This window comes from Pristiophorus japonicus, chromosome 21, assembly GCF_044704955.1.
Source record: "Pristiophorus japonicus isolate sPriJap1 chromosome 21, sPriJap1.hap1, whole genome shotgun sequence".
NCBI lineage: Eukaryota > Metazoa > Chordata > Chondrichthyes > Pristiophoridae > Pristiophorus > Pristiophorus japonicus.
The window spans coordinates 42168571-42184466 of record NC_091997.1 but is presented as its reverse complement, the minus strand read 5'-3'; the positions used below and the strand labels follow the sequence as shown (position 1 = coordinate 42184466).

The following is a 15896-nucleotide window of genomic DNA, read 5'->3' as shown; positions in this document are numbered from 1 at the left end:
TTGTTAAAGCGAGAAAATTGTTATGCTCAAACAAATTGCTTGTGTTGTATGATCCATGTAAGCATTTGATACAAGCATGTGATGCATCGTCATATGGCGTCGGGTGTGTATTGCAGCAAGCTTATGATTTTGGGGAACTGCAAGCAGTTGCGTATGCATCCAGGAGTCTGTCTAAGGCTGATAGAGCTTACAGCATGATTGAGAAAGAAGTGTTAGCGTGAGTCTATGGGGTAAAGAAAATGCATCAATGCCTGTTTGGGCGAAAATTCGAATTGGAAACTGACCATAAGCCATTTATATCCCTGTTGTTCAAGAGTAAAGGGATAAATACCAACGCATCGGCCTGCATCCAGAGATGGGCACTCACATTGTCCGCATGCAACTACGCCATCTGCCACAGGCCAGGTACAGAAAACTGCGTCGATGCTCTCAGTAGGCTGCCATTGCCCACCACGGGGGTGGAAATGGTGCAGCCCACAGATCTAGCCATGATTATGGAAGCATTTGAGAGTAAGCAATCACCCATCACTGCCCGGCAGATCAAAACCTGGACAAGCCAGGACCCTTTATAATCTCTAGTCAAAAGCTGTGTGCTTCACAGGAGCTGGTCCAGTGTCTCAGAGGACATGCAGGAAGAGATAAAGCCATTCCAGCAGCGCAAAGATGAAATGTCTATATAGGCAGACTAACTTTTGTGGGGTAATCGAGTAGTGGTCCCCAAGAAGGGCAGAGATACCTCCATCAATAACCTTCACAGTACCCACCCAGGCATTGTAATGATGAAAGCGATAGCCTGATCCCACGTGTGGTGGCCCGGTATTCATGCAGACTTAGAGTCCTGCGTTCACAGATGTAATACATGCTCGCAGTTAAGCAATGTACCCAGGGAGACGCTGCTAAGTTTATGGTCATGGCCCTCCAAATCGTGGTCTAGGGTCCATGTCGACTATGCAGGCCCGTTCCTGGGTAAAATGTTCCTTGTGGTTGTAGACGCGTACTCCAAGTGGATTGAATGTGAGATAATGTCGGCTAGCACGTCCGCTGCCACTACTGAAAGCCTGCGCACCATTTTTGCCACACACGGCCTACCCAAAGTCCTGCGAGTGACAACAGGCCATGATTTACCAGTGCTGAGCTCAAAGAACTCATGAACCGTAATGGGATCAAACCTGTCTCATCTGCCCCGTTTCAACCAACGTCCAATGGTCAGGCAGAGAGAGCAGTGCAAACCATCAAGCAAGGCTTGAGGAGGTAACTCAAGGCTCACTGCAGACTCGCCTATCCTAAGTCCTGCTTAGCTACCGCACGAGACCCCACTCGCTCACTGAGAACCCACCTGCTGAACTACTCATGAAAAGAGCACTTAAGACAAGGCTCTCGTTAGTTCACAGGTAGAGCGCAGGCGGCTTCAACAAAGTGCATACCATGATAGCACAAATGTGTCACGCGAGATTGAAATCAATGATCCTGTATTTGTATCAAATTATGGACAAGGTCACAAGTGGCTTCCCGGCACTGTTGTGGCCAAAGAGTGGAGCAGGGTGCTTTGGGTCAAACTTTCTAATGGAGTCATTCACCGGACACACTTGGACCAAATCAAACTCAGATTCACAGACTATCCTGAGCAACAAACATAGGACCGTTCCTTTTTTGAGCCCCCAATATACGCACCAGTGGCAACCAGCACCACGGTTGACCACAAAGCAGAACCCATTATCCACAGCAGCCCTGCCAGGCCAGCTGCACAGCAGCCCAGCGAGGGCCCAACAAATGATTCAACAACACCAGCTTTCACACCAAGACGATCAACCAGGGCAAGAAGGGCCCCAGATCGAGTCACATTTTAAATAGTTACACTATTAACTTTGGTGGGAGGGGGGGGGGAGTTTTGTTATATATGTATATTTGTATTTACTCTGTACAGCCACCAGAGGGCTCAACCCCTGGTGTCCCAAGGGATCCCATAATCCCTTGGGAGCACAGGTATTTTAGGAGGCTTCACAGGTTGAAGAGGAACTCTGGAGACCTGCAATAAACGACTACGGTCACACTTTACTTTGAGCTTACAGTGTTCAGCCTGACTCTTTCTCCATACACAACAGCTTCTCCTTCAAGCCCAGTACAGTCACTTTGCGAATCCCTTAAGATGCTTGCCCTTTCTTTCATCTACATGCTTCCCTTTGGTAACATCATTCTTTCACATCGGGTCAACTTCCTTATGTGTGCTGTTGACTTTTGGCTTTGCCTCTCCACCATCACGCTCAATTCATGGATCACCACTGTACCATCTGAGAGTAAGTCATATGTGAGCCAGAATTGTTCCCAACTCAGGACCATCAAAGCCAAAGTCACCCTATTTAAAACTCTATACCGAGCCCCAATTTCAAACCTCTCTCTGGCAGCTCACTTAGTATGAATCCAAACATGTGCCTTGTCTGTGATCTATTTGACCCTGAGTTCAACTTGAAGCCAAATTTATTATCCAGCACCAAGAATGCCTTTATCATTGCAGCATAATTTCCCTCTATTCCTAGCACTCCCACATTGTCAACGAAACCTTCATCCACTCTTTCATCTGCACTAGACCTGAATTGTCCAAAGACCTTTTCGTCAGCCCCATAAACTCCACTCATCATAAACTCTGACTTGTCCAAAACACATCTGCCTGCAACATTTCCTACACTAAGTCTCATCTCTCTATTACCCATTTCCTCACCAATCTCCATTGGTTCCTCATCTCCCAATGCATTGAATTCAAAGTCCCTGTCCTCGTATACAAATCTCTCCATGTCCATGCAGCTTTCTATATCTGCAGCTCTACGTAGAAATATGCACCCTCTGCTCTTGTGACTGATCACTTTGCAATCCCTTTTCCCTCTGCTTCACTGTTAGTGGCAGGGTTTATAGTACATTGGGCACGTGGGAATTCTACCACTAAAGCCTAATCTCCCAATCTTCAATAGCCTCCTCAAAACTCATCCTTCCTACCTTGTCTTTAGTCATATCTACTGTTGTCCTACTACTTGGAGTCCATTTTTACCTCTGTGAAACATTGTGGATTTACTGTGCTGAAGGTACCTCATAACTCATAACTGCGTTGCTGTTGAGAGTAGAAAATCGTATTCCTAATATATTAAGATGTAAATAAAAAATCAGAGGGCAAAACAAGGCTAATTAACTGTCTGTTAATCTTGAGAGCAAAACTCTAATTAATTCTCCCATTCTTTAGTCCAGTGGCACTATAGGAAATTACACTGTGCCTGAGACTATCCCAAGAGATCCGCTTACTCAGCAGAGACCATTTACAAACTACGCAGTGCATTTGCCCACTAAGCCACCAAAGGGATGCTATCTCTTTATTTTAAAATACCAGTATGAGCAGAGTCAGCAACAGCAGATGCGAGAAAACTGCTTGATGTCAGGGCAAACTGGGGGACATGGGCACTGAGTATTGGGCAATCTTTGTGTGCCCCCAATCAGCCCTGGGAGAGAACTTGTCTGTGAGGGACATATTAGTGACCTAGACACCAGTTTAGATCACCATATTTCATGTTAATCACAGCAGACAAAGAGCCTGCACCTTTGGTACAATAAATTTCACAATTTTGGCACGTTGGTTCTATTTTAGTTTGCTGTGTACCAACTTTGGGATTTGAGAGTCCAAGCAAGCAAATCATTAAAAACAAACGCTCAGGTACAAAAAGCATTGAACAAGGCTAAAGGCATGTTAGTCCCACACCAACCCCCCATCACCACCAAAATTACATACATGACCCTAAGACTGGGAAATTGGCTAGTGTCAGAGCACAGAAGAGCTAGGCCCCATTGTCCAAAATGACACCAGATCACCAACTGCTGGGACAAGGCATTGGAAACTGTGCTTTCTTGTGGAATAATACTCAGCATCAGCTGCTCTGTTGAGCAAGAAGTTAAGATTAAAAAATGAGAGTAAAAAACCATGGGGTGATGTGGAGAATTTTGTTTACACAGCGAGTTGTCATGATCTGGAATTCACCATCTGAAAGAGTGGTAGAAGCAGCTTCAGCAGCAACTTTCAAAAGGGAATTGGATATATAATTGTAAAAGGAAACATGAGCAGAGAAATGCAGAAAGAGCAGTAAAGTGGGATTCATTGTATAGCTCTTTCAAAGAGCCAGCACTGGCACAGTGGCAAAATGGCTTTTTTTTGGGCTGTAAGATTCTATGATTCTATGATTATCATGCTTTCAATGATGTTGACATATACCTTTGTGGTTCCCTTTCTACCCTCTCATTTTCAATGTTATTTTCTCCCCTCCTTTAAGTTCCTCTTGCTCAATCTATGTAGCACTGAGTGTAACACTGAATGCAAGAGTGAACCTTAGTAAACGACTGGAATTTTCTGGAAGTAGGTGGGTCACGGGCGGGTGGGCCTCCGAGTTGGGCGATAACCCAAGAGGCCGTGCGTCCCACAGGCCCTGCCGACTTGAACAGCAGGGCCTGATTTGCATGATAGCACTCAGTTTCCACCCCACAACCAGCCAGATTGAGAGGCTGGCTGGCTGCGGGTGGGTAGGCCGGCAGGTGAAGGGAGGAAGGGAAGGTCCAGTCTGGGGGAAGGATGGCTGGTATGTCGTCGGGTATTGCGTGGGGCTCGGTCGGGAAGTGGGGTTGGTCGGCCATGGATTGGGGAATTGGAAGGCGGGTGGGTGCTCGGTGGGGGATAAGATGGGTTCGGTGTAGGACCGTGGGAGGGCTTGTTGGGGATTGGGGTGGGGGGGAGGGTCAGTTGGGGTTCGAGGAATGGCAGGAGGCTTGGTCGTTGGTTGGCAGTGGGGGTCTTACAGGTGTCAATGTCCTCCAATATGTCAACACAATGGCCATTGGCCACATGGTCCAGATGGCAGGCTATTCCCTTGTTTGGGACATCAGCCAAATCCAGTCCTGTCCTGAAACAACGTCTATGGATGTGCCCTTCTCAGTAGGCATTACTGCATAACGTTGCATGTGCAAACATTTGAATGGGCTGAGATGCCAGTTAAAGGGCACATGCACCAAAAAAATGACATGGAACATTGCTTATGACTAAGGGCACCCATAGTGCTGTCCCGGGTCAGCTAACACCAATTCATTCCAAAATCTTCCTGCTCTCAATAGTAAAATTATTTGAAAAAGAAGCACAAGCAAGACATTAAAAAAAATTCTACAGGAAGATTAACAATAATGTTGTTCAACCGAAACTCAGTAAAAGGGTTTGTTACAAAAGAATGATAATTTACAATATGTAGCTTTGAACTACAAGTCCAGCTCTGCTACCCATAAACTGCTGAGGCCTGCTTATCGATGCTGTGAGTACTATGTCACTGGGCAAGCTGAGACAAGCTGCTGATCTCTGCAGGTTGAGGGATTGGGTGTGCAGTGCTCCTCTCCTTATCACGCAGAGCAGGGACAGTGCACCTCCCTGGAACACAGAGGAATTCCGGTTAATACAATTTGCCACATAAACAAATCCTGGCGATGCGAGAGATCAAGATCAGTTCAAACTCACCATTTCATTCAGTTTGCTCAGAGTGTGTGTATGTGTGTTCAGAACTTGTTGTAACTGCAGCCTCTCACAGCTCAGACTCAAAGTCCCGGGCAACACGATCAACGCAATCTAACAACTCCAAATACACGAGCTGGCCATGTTCAACCAAGTCAAAGTAAAGCAGAGAGATAAAACTAGTGAGTAACAGCCAACAGAAATACAACTTAATGTTGGCTAGTGAACAGAATCATGCAAAAGACAGCTATATGAATGGAAAACTGCTTTTACTAGGTTTTTATATCTACTTATGGTAGGAAAATTTAATGCAGCCTCCATTTATTCAAGTAAACCACAGCAATACTAGGGGACTATTTAGAGCCAGTATCAACATTATTGGGGGTCTTCATAAGGAGACTTAATATATAGAATTGTACAGTTCAGAAACAGGTCTTTTGGCCCAACATATCTAAGCCAGTTGGTATTTGAGGTCCACACAAGAATCCTGCAACTCTATTTACTTCATCTCATCCTAACAACATATCATAGAAAATATAGAAAATAGGTGCAGGAGTAGGCCATTCGGCCCTTCGAGCCTGCACCTTCTATTCCTTTCTCCCTCGTGTACTTATCTAGCTTCCCCTTAAATGCATCTATGTTATTCACCTCAACAACCCCGTCTCTGAATAAGGATGTTTCACCTGAATGCCTTATTTGATTTATTAGTGACTATCTTATATTTACGGCCTATTGTTTTGGACTTCCCCACAAGTGGAAACACCTTAGCACTTGTTGATATCATGCTGAGCCAATTTTATACAATTTGCTTAATTAGTTATACACGATGTGCTCCCAGTCCATATAGGTCCTTTCACTCTGAGACTGCAATTATTTTCAAAAAAAAATTGGCCTTCCCAAAGGCTGTAAGTGACAAAAGGAGTTATTGGCAAAACGTAAAGGAAAGCAAAATATATTTGGGGGCAGAAAACTGAGGCTGTGGCTGTAATGAGAAGGTGCAGCTTCTGAACCATCTTTTGATCTCAGTATCCTCTAACACATATCTGATTTTAATGTTTATTCTTCAATGTCAACGATGATGTGGCCATGAAACTATTCAAGCTTATAACCAATGGTAATATGTTTAGTGTAATTTTTCAGTTGTTATGGGGATTTCTGAGAGGGTTCCCAAAATTGCACCTTTCCCTTCTGAAATCTGGGTTCGAATCCATCCTACCCCAGACTAAAACCAGAGCCATTGTTTCCTTCCAGTGGTCATTAGTGTTCTGGACCACCTACCTTCAAGGGCGCTACTCAGCGCCGAGCCTGCGGCCAACATCTCGTCGTAGGCTACTAGGCCCATATAGCAGTGCCTGGTCTCCAGTTGTCTTGGAGCCCCTTGCCACTGGACCAAGACCTTGCTCAGCTAAGCCCGTGTAGTAGCCAGTGTGCAACGACCACCCACATTAAAAGAACTCATGCACAGGCATCTTCCACTGCTCCAACGTGAAGTTCGGGACCTGCAACATCAGGAGTCTCATGGACAATTCCAACAGCAACAGGTCAGAATGCTGCACCACCATAGTTGCCCGGTAACTTAGATGCTTTGATATTGACATCGCCGCCCTAAGCAAGACTCGGTGGGCAGGGCAAGGCCACCTCAAGGAACAAGGTGGAGGTAATCCTTCTTCTGGAAAGGGAAAGCAGAGGAAGAATGCCGCCTCCACGGAGTCTGCTGTGCCATCAAAAATGAGCTGGTCGACTGCCTCAAAGATTCCCCCTGCGGGGTTAAGAATGCCTCATGACTCTCCAACACCCTATCCCGGAATCAATGCGCCACAGTCATCAGTGCGTACGCCCTAACATTTGATACAACAGATGAGATGAAAGAGGGTTTTTACTCCAACCTCAAAAAATCCCTGTCCCGAGTCCACGTGGTCAGTCCACAAACTGATCCTCCTCGGTGACTTCAACACCAGGGTAGCAAGGAAACAACCCTCTGGGGAGGCCTGATTGGCAAAGAGGCGTTCGGGAAAGCCAACTCCAGCGGTACACTATTCCTTACAAAATGTCTAGACAATGAACTTATCATCACCAAAACCTTCTTCCAACAGATGGACAAATACATGGCATCGTGGCAACAACCTCGCTCCAAACACTGGCTCCTGCTCGACTATCATTGTCTGAGCCAGAGATCGCAAGCATGTGTGCATCACCCATGCCATAACAGGAGCGGATGACTGCTGGATAGACAATCGCCTAATCCAATCCATCATTGACATCAACACAGCCCCAAAGTGGAGGGGGCAGCAGAAGCAGTGCCACAAAAAAGTCAATGCCAGGGCACTTAAAGACCCAACTAAGAGAGCCCTATACAGTCAATGCCTCATAGCTAACCTGACGTGCCTTTGATGACCCCGAGACGCAAAATGCCCACAGCGCTTGGCCTGCCCTCCAGGCCTCCATAACCAGTGCCTGTAAAGAGACGCTCGGTCACTCAACCAGGAAACACTAGGACTGGTTTGATGAGAATGATCAGGAGATCCAAGAGCTAATAGATCGCAAGTACAGGCATTTCTGAGCCTTAAACAACAACCCAATGCGGGAGCAGCAAAGCAGCATTACAGACGGCTCAAGGCTGAGGTCCAACAAAAAACCGGGACCTAAAGAACAGGTGGTGTATGGAGAAAGCACAGGACATACAGCAGCTGGCCGGCAGCCATGATGTGCGAAGATTCTTCATCACAGTCAAGGCCACCTATGGTCCAAACACCCAAGGCCCCACCGCATTGCTAGCCAAGAATGGGGAAACATGCATCAAGAACACCGAGACAGTCAGGGCCCGCTGGAAGGAGCACTTCGAACATCTCCTCAATCGAGACTCTGCCTTTGACTCGAGTCTTCTCAACTCCATCCCGCAGCATGCTACCCACCACCACCTCAGTAAAACCCCAATACTGTACGAGGTCGAAAAAGCCATAAGACAGCTTAAGAATAACAAGGCTACGGGAGCGGATGGAATCCCTGCTGAGGCACTGAAATATGGCTGAGAGGCATTGTTGGCACGAATACATGACCTCATCTCTCTCATCTGGAGGGAGGCGAGCATGCCGGGAGATCTCAAAGATGCAGTGATCGTGACCATCTTTAAAAAAGGGACAAGTCCGACTGCGGCAACTAAAGAGGAATCTCCCTGTTGTCAGGCACTGAGAAAGTCGTCGTTAGAGTGCTCTTCAACCGTCTTCTCCTTGTGGCCGAGGAGCTCCTCCCGGATGTCGTAGTGTGGATTTTGTACCCTACGGGGCACAGCAGAAATGATTTTTGCAGTGCGACAGCTGCATGAAAAATGTAGCAAACAGCGCCAGCCCTTATACATGGCCTTCTTTGACCTTGCAAAGGCCTTTGACATTTCATTTCCGAGGGTCTATGGAGCGTCCTCCTCTATTTCGGAAGCCCCAAAAGGACGTCACCATACTCCGCCTGCTCCATGACCACATTGCAGATCGTGATCCTTACCAACGGTTCCATTATGAACCAATCCACGATCGGACCGGGGTCAAACAGGGCTGCGTCATCACCCCAACCCTCTTCTCAATCTTCCTCGCTGCCACGTTCTGCCTCACAGTCAACAAGCTCCCCGCTGGAGTGGAGCTAAACTACAGAACCAGTGGGAACCTGTTCAACCTTCGCCATCTCCAGGCCAGATCCAAGACCACCCCAAACTCTGTCCTCGAGCTGCAGTATGCGGACGACGCCTGTGTCTGTGCACATACAGAAGCTGAACTCCAGGACGTAGTCGACATATTTACTGAGATGAACAAAAGCATGGGCCTTACGCTAAACATCCGTAAGACAAAGCTCCTCCACCAGCCTGTCCTCACTGCACAGCACTGCCCCCCAATCATCAAGATCCACGGCGCAGCCCTGGACAACGTGGACCAGTTCACATTGCTCGGGAGCCTCTTTTCAACAAGAGCAAACATTGATGACGAGAAGCAACAGTGCCTCCAGTGTGCCAGTGCAGCCTTCAGCTTCCTGAGAAAAAGAGTGTTTGAAGACCAGGTGCTCAAAACTGACCCCAAGCTCATGGTCTACAGGGCTGTAGTAATACCCGCCCTCTTATGTGGCTCAGAGACATGGACCATGTACAGTAGACACCTCAAGTCGCTGGAGGAATACCACCAACGATGTCTCCGCAAGATCCTCCAAATCCCCTGGGAGGACAGATGCACCAACATTAGAGTTCTTGACCAGGCCAACATCCCCAGCATTGAAGCACTGACCATACTTGAACAGATCCGCTGGGCAGGCCACATTGTTCACATGCCAGACACGAGACTCCCAAAGCTAGCGCTCTACTCGGAACTCCTTCATGGCAAATGAGCCAATGGTGAGCAGAGGAAACATTACAAGGACACCCTCAAAGTCTCCCTGATAATGGCAACATCCACACTGATATCTAGGAGTCCCGGGCCAAAGACCATCCCAAGTGGAGGAAGTGCATCCGAGAGGGCGCTGAGCACCTCGAGTCTCATCAAGAGAGCATGCAGAAATCAAGCGCAGGCAGTGGAAGGAGCGTGCAGCAAACCAGTCCCTCCCACCCTTTCCCTCAACCACTATCTGTCCCACCTGGGACAGGGACTGTGGTTCTTGTATTGGACAGTTCAGCCACCTAAGGACTCATTTTATGAGTGGAAGTAAGTCTTCCTCGATTCGGAGGGACTGCCAATGATGATGATGGATTGAGAGCACAAAAATTGTTAAAGAGTGAAAGTACTTTTGAGAAGTACCAACATAAATCTCCTTGTGGGTCTACCAAGAAGATAGGAAAAAAATTACAAAACGAAAGAACAGAAAAATATCCTGACTTTAATTTGGCAAACTTCAGGTTCATTCTATGGATGCAAAACTGACTCTACTTAGCTCACTTTGGTGATTCATTCCACACTAAATCACTGACCATGTGCAACTGTTTGTGGTCAATTTGAAAATTTCCTGGCAGGGTATACACATTGAACACCCTGCTCAGAGTTGTGTAGGAGCATCCTGCTTTATTGTTCTCTTCCAGGTTCCCTCCCTCCCTACAGGGAAATGCTTGGCCTCCAATTGACACTTATCCACAGCAATCCTGCAGGAATAGGGAAGTAACCAGTGAGGGTGATCGTGTCCTACCATTTTATGTTGCTCTGCATTAGTGCCACAATGACACAATTAATTCCAAGCATCTTTAACAACTTTGGTCTCGTATCTTGAGCCATCAGCAGTTGCTCACAGAACATTCATTTTATTTTTAATAATATGTTGTAAAAACAGTGATGTATCACACACAAAAGGAAAGGAACAAACATCAGATACAATTCAGTACAAAATGCATATGCGCTTAGGTTAATTCTTCCATGCACATATGTCGAAATGATTACCCTCTCTTATACATTAGTTGCTAGGTCTGAATTAGAATTTATGTGTATTATATTTTTACCCACAGTTTCCTCCGGATTCAGTTGCACATAATTACACCCTGACTGAGACAGGCAACTCTAAATGTTTAAAACATTTTCCCTGTAAGTTAGTACAAAGAGCATGTTGCCTAAGTTATAGTGCTATCAGGTCTTATTCATATTGTTGAATGTTGTTGAAACTGCTTTATATCTCTTACATAATGATTGAAACTGTACTGAGAAATCTCAGCAAAGTCTGTTGCCATCTAGAATTACAAAGCAATCCACAAGAGAAAGAAGTTAGGTAGATACACAATTGTATAAAGGATGAAGAAAAGTTCCATGGAAAATGAATATGAAATTAAAACAAGAAGTGCTGGAAATGCACAGCACATCAATCAGCATGAGCAAGAGAAATGTGGCTTGTTGTTTCGGGAATATCCTACAATACCATTCTAGATGGAACCAATAGTATTGAAGGGTATTGCCGAAACAATCAGTTTCCTTCAAATACATGTCCAAGTGTCTTTTAAAAGTTCTCATGGAATCTGATTCCACCACCCATTAAGGTAGTGCATTAAAGATCTTAACAAATCTCTGTGTGAAAAAAGTCTCCTCTAGCTCTTTTACCAATTATTTTAAATCTGTGATTTCTGGTTATCTACCCACTTGCCACAGGAAACAATTTCTCCCTACTTGCTCCATCAAAACCCCTCAAAATTTTGAATATATCTTTTAGTACTCCTTTTAACCTTTATTGCTCCAAGGAGAACAATCCCAGCTTCTCCAATTTCTCTACATAACTGAAATTGCTCATCCCTGGTTTCATCCTGGTAAATATCCTCTGTACATTCTCCAAAGCCTTGACATCCTTCCAAAATGTGGTGCCCAGAATTGTACACATTACTCCAGCTGAGGCCTAACCAGTGATTTATAAAGATTTAGCTTGAATTCCCTGCCTTGTATTCAAGTTACAAAGCTAAGTATCCCATATGCTTATTTAACCGCCTTATCGACTTGCCCTGCCTCCGTCAAAGATACGTGAATGTGCATTCTCAGGTCCCTCTACCTCATCATCTTCACAAAATAGTATCATTTAGATTATACTGCCTCTCCATGTTGTTCCTCCCAAAGTGCATTACTTCACAAGTATTCGCATTAAATTGCATCTGCCATGTGTCTACCATTTCACCAGTCTGCCTCTGTCCTCCTGAACTCTACTATCCTGCTCACTATTTACTACGTTGCCAAGTTTTGTATCATCTGCAAACTTCAAAATTGTACTTCCTGTACAAGAAATGCAATTGTCCTAATACTGACCACTACATACTTCCCTCCATTCAGAAAAATACATCCATTCACCACTACTCTCTGCTTCCTATCACTCAGCAAATTACGCACCCAAGTTTCCACCATCCCTTTAATAACATGTGCTTCTATTTTGTGAATAAGTCTGTTATGTGGCACTATATCAAATGCCTGTTGAAAGTCTATGGGGCTAGAAATTTGTTTTGTGCTCTAATGGATTGGCTGCCCGTTCTATGCACTACCTGATAGTCAGTTCTACTGACTGGATCCAGCACTGCTTAAGTCCTCGTTGGGCCACAAACCTACTGATTAATAAGGTTTACCAATATATATTTTAGGAATTCTTCACCCTCCTCGCCCTTTACTATGTCCGCCACCCCGCTCCCCCCCCCACCCCCGCCCCCCAGACGATATTAGGTTAATTAAAGTCCCCTACTATTACTATTGTATTATTTTTACATTTCTCTGTACTTTGAATACAGATTTTTCCCTCTATCTCATTCTCACTATTGGGGAAAGACCCAGCAAAGTAACAGCTCTTTTTCTGTTCCTTAACTCTAAACAAATAGATTAAAACATTGAAACCTCTAATATATTGTCCCTCTGTACACCTGTAATATTATCCTTGATCAATACTGCCAAAACTCCTCCTGTCATTTTTTTCTTCCATATCCCTCTTGAATACATTGTAGATAGGAATATTTAGCTCCCATTCCTGCCCATGTTTATGCCAGGTCTTTGTTATACCCATTATATCATAATACCCATGTGGCAACTTGCGCAACCTTATTTGTAACATTCCTCGCACGAACACACACGATGTTAGTCCGCTTTGCTTTTTTCCTCCTTTGAATTCCTGTTCTTTCTACACTATCCTTTGCTCTATTGCTGTTCGTCCCACCTAGCAATCATTTTGAAGGAAAGTGCGAAAAGTAAGCAAAAATAAGTATATTCACACGATTTTAACCTTTATATATGGAGAAATGTAACATGGGTATATTTTTCTGTGATATGACTACACCTGACTTACTGCAAAGGTGAGTTTACAGAAGAAACAAGAAAGAGCTGGCAGTTATATATCTTACACAAGCTCAGAACATAATAATATGATTTGCAACCTACTAAGTACTTTTAAAGTGTATGTAAACGCGGCAGCCAAATTGCACATAGCAAGGTCCCACAAACAGCAACTAGATAATGACCAGATAATTAATTGGTCGGGGAATAAATATTGACCAGAACACCAGGACAAATCATCTGCAGAAAGTGCCACGGGATCACCTAAAGTCTGAACACAGGAAGTGACCTGAGAAGTTTCCGATGTAAAACGGTTCCGTATTTTAGGATCTTAAATATATAAAATATAATTTTATTAGTTGCGATTGTAAGTCCCTGGACTTGAGGAACAGCCGATGTGAAATTGAGAGAACTATCTCCCTGTATTTAATATCGAAGACTATTTCATGTACCCTCGTTGATGAGAGGCAACTACATCTTTTAATTAATCAGAAAGTGAAAGCTTTCAAATGAACAAGTCACTTTAGAAAGGAGTGAAACGTTTCCCTGAAAACCAACTGCGGTTAGAACCAAAATGGATCAATTTTTTGTAACGTCAAAGGAATATCCTGGTGTGCCCCTTAAAATGGGCACACCTCGCCGAGAAAGAATATTCCTTTCAATCCAACAGTGAAGCAGAGCAGCTCGTGTCGATATTGTTTTCGGAGCTGAACCCGATACAGCCGGTTTGTGAGATTCCAGATCGCTGCTTTTCCCGGTGTTGGTGAACATGTTTTTTCCGAGTGTCGGGAAACTCTGGATTTTGTTAGTCTTGTTGCCCGGGACCCTGAGCCAGGACTGCCAGAGGCTGCGGTTACTTGAAGAGATTAATAACGAGGCTCTAAACGCCCTGCGTGAAATGGTGAGTTTATTCGGTGATCCGGCGATTAGACTAACCAATCTTAACCACCAGTTTCTCGGGATAATTTCCTGACGGGGAACGGCTGAGATTGAATCGGTTTTATTACAAACTGCATCAACCGATATGGAATATTTCCTTGGTGGAATTCACATTGACGAATCAAAATAACGAAGAAATTGTGCAGAAACCGTGTAACATTTTGTGTAAAATTGATTAAGTTAGACGGTCAATTAAATATGTGAGAGCTAAAATCTTTAAACAAATTGTTCAATGACAATGAATGAGTGCAGCGGTTTTCGGGGAAACATTTCTGAGAGTAAGTAGCGATTGTGAAGCATGTGCCCGGAGCCGGTTCTGACAGTCACTTTCTCCTGTTGCAGGGAAAGCCCTTTCCACTATAGTGTCTATCAGAAAGAGCATCACTGAGCAACAATTCCCTGAACCTGCACCAGCTCAGCAACAGGGTACAGGTGAGTGCACATCGTACACTGGGTAATTATTCCGCTAATGTGGCCAGGAGCAATCACCGTGTGGGAAATATATTCGCATGAACAAAATAAAACGGACGGAAATCATTTTTAAGATGAGCACGTTACTTTATTCATTTTAATAAGGGTAAACATTTAGTGCTGGGCAACACTCTGCGGAAAGGTTTGTCTACTTGAACGAATGAGTTAGTCTGCTGAGAAAAATGGGTTAACTTAACCCACAGCGGAATGTAGTAAAATCCAGTTAGTTGTTAACACAGTAATATTACCAGCAACAATCTCCATGCTGTGGTTTTAAATTCAGACACTTTAAATATTTGCATCTACAGATGACGATTAAATTAAGATATAGATGAGCTGCGGTGATTGGCTGTGAGTTTTGCCCTATCACAGGTTGGTTAAATGGGAACAGATCCCCTCTAATGACATTGTGTGTGTTTTGCGCAGAGCCAGGACAGGATCCAGATTGTCCATCAAACACTGCGTCACCTCACCAAGATCTACAACATGAACCTGGGCTCAGTCACATGGCCCCGGGACAAGGTGGAAACTTTCCGTCTTCTCCTGAATGGGCAGCTCGGGGAGCTGGAAGAATGTCTCCGGAAACCGGGCTCAGACTCCAGGCCGAGGAGGTTCTCCTCCATTAACAAATACTTTAAGAAACTGAGAATGTTTCTCGAACAGAAGGTGGGCAATTGATATTTGACTGTGTGATTACTGACTTGTAGCTCATTTCACCCCATTTAAATCTGTTCATTCTCTAATGGATTTTCCTGAATATTTCTCTTTCTCAGACATTCAGTGACTGCGCCTGGGAAAGAGTCCGCGTTGAGACCAGGGTCCGTTTACAACAGATTCGTACCATAATGGGGAACATTAGAAGAGATTTTCCATAGACATGTTTAGTAGAGACTGGTTTTGGTGATTATTTATTTAAAAATGCTTGAATGTTATATCAAGTGTTGCTCTGTTTGTTGTTTAATCAACCGCATAAACCAGCAAAAAAGACTAGAGGAACCTAAAGATTTCCCCAATGATATGTTTAATAGAGACGGCGAACATTGATTTCCTTTTTACATTGTTTCGTTTCAAAGGAAAAAATATTTATTATAATATTATTCATGGCATTTTACACCGATTGAAATTATTTATTTTGTTTTGAAGATACTTAGTGCACAACAGAACTGTTCATTGTGTATCTATCTGTCGAAATATATATATATAAAGCACATGCATTTGTATAA

The 15896-nt window shown here is 44.4% G+C and overlaps 1 pseudogene; it reads left to right on the top strand.

The window, feature by feature from the left end:
• Window positions 1–15548, top strand: part of LOC139233525 (interferon tau-like) — a 117421-nt pseudogene extending 101873 nt beyond the window's left edge.
• Window positions 15549–15896: the final 348 nt, after the last annotated feature.